Source organism: Corvus kubaryi, unplaced genomic scaffold (genome assembly GCF_017639235.1).
Source record: "Corvus kubaryi isolate FWS band 111438036 unplaced genomic scaffold, C.kubaryi_AGA036_p1.0 128, whole genome shotgun sequence".
Classification (NCBI taxonomy): domain Eukaryota; kingdom Metazoa; phylum Chordata; class Aves; order Passeriformes; family Corvidae; genus Corvus; species Corvus kubaryi.
The window spans coordinates 690,841-692,213 of NW_024580663.1; the positions used below are offsets into that span (position 1 = coordinate 690,841).

Below are 1,373 nucleotides of genomic sequence, written 5' to 3' on the forward strand. Positions count from 1 at the left end.
GGCGAGCCATCCGTGCTCCAGGGCCAGGCTGGGCTCCAGAGCCAGGCTGGGCTCCAGAGCCAGGCTCACACCAACCCTCTCCCCAGCTGGGCCAGGACCACGTGTGGCTGACAGTGACAGGCTTACATCAGACTTTGCCAGCTGTGGATGCCGCCCACAGCTGTTGGATGTGACCTCTCCTCCCTGCACCATTTGAGCTTGCTGGGCTTGGAGCAAGCGTGGACTCAGATAAACAAAAGCAGATACAGGAGGAGAGGAACCTGTTTGAGATTTGAGATGACGATTCTGCCCTCAGTTACACTTTCTTGAACTAGAGCAGATTTGGTTAGTAACAAGATACAGCCCTAATTCTGATTATTTTTACACCAGCATAGCCAATGAGTGTGGGAGAAGGAGCAGTGCTTTACACTGGCACTGGTGCAACACCAACCACCGCTGCTGTTCAGTGCCCTGGATATTTTCTCTGCAAGATGGTTTCAAACGCTTGTGAGAGCAGAAAACAAAGAAATGAAATACCAGCCTCGTGCAAACTTCAAAGTGAAAAATAAAATGTCCAGGAAATCCCTGCGAGGTTTTGGACTGAACAGGAAGATACATTACAGAACTTTTTCAACCTTTTTTGATTTTTTTTTTCAACTTCCAAGCAGCAGAACACCAAAATGCTAACAAGCAGGGCAAATTGAGCAAAAATAAAATATTCTGTGGACTGGTTTAGAGAGTAAGGCAGTGTTTATTTTTCTATGCTTTACACTTTGGCCAGCATTTATCCCGAATGAAGGCAGCAAATGTTATTAGATTTCATGGAATGTAAATAAACAGTTATTGGTAAATACATTTTGGTGGTCTGCTTGTTACACTGCATGTCAGGAAAACTATAGGGAACTGGCAGGAGTTCAGACGTCTTCAAGGAACACAGAAAACAGACATATTTTACTAATTATAGCTAACAAAAACACTCTGAGATTACAGTTAAATTACATTAAAACATAACTTGTTGGCAAAGGCTGTGAGCATAATGCTTTGCCTATATCTTTCTGTATAATGTTTCATCGGAACAGAGCAGGAACATCGGGAAACCCTGGCACAGCCCACGCCGCCGTGGCCCTTGGGGCTGGGCCAGCTGGGCATTCTGGGGCCTGCAAGAGTTTCTGGAGGTCCAATGGGGTTTCTAGGAGGACCATGACCTGGATTTGTCTGCAGCAGGGACTGCAGAGGGGTAACCCCACATCTCCATCTGCACCTGCAGAGGTGGGAAGGGAAGGAAAAAGAGGCACCTGCTGAGTGGCCCCAGAGAGGGCTGGGGGGCAGGAGCAGTGGGAGGTGAGGGGCAGGGGCAGTGGGAGGTGAGGGGCAGGGGCAGTGGGAATTGAGGG

The 1,373-nt window shown here is 48.2% G+C and overlaps 1 long non-coding RNA gene across 1 annotated transcript in view; it reads right to left on the reverse strand.

Moving 5' to 3' along the window:
- Window positions 1-527: 527 nt before the first annotated feature.
- Window positions 528-1,373, reverse strand: part of LOC121662756 — an 8,073-nt gene continuing 7,227 nt past the window's right edge. The window contains exon 3 of the long non-coding RNA XR_006015399.1: window positions 528-1,240. This is a non-coding gene — a long non-coding RNA (uncharacterized LOC121662756). The remainder of the gene's footprint in view (window positions 1,241-1,373) is intronic.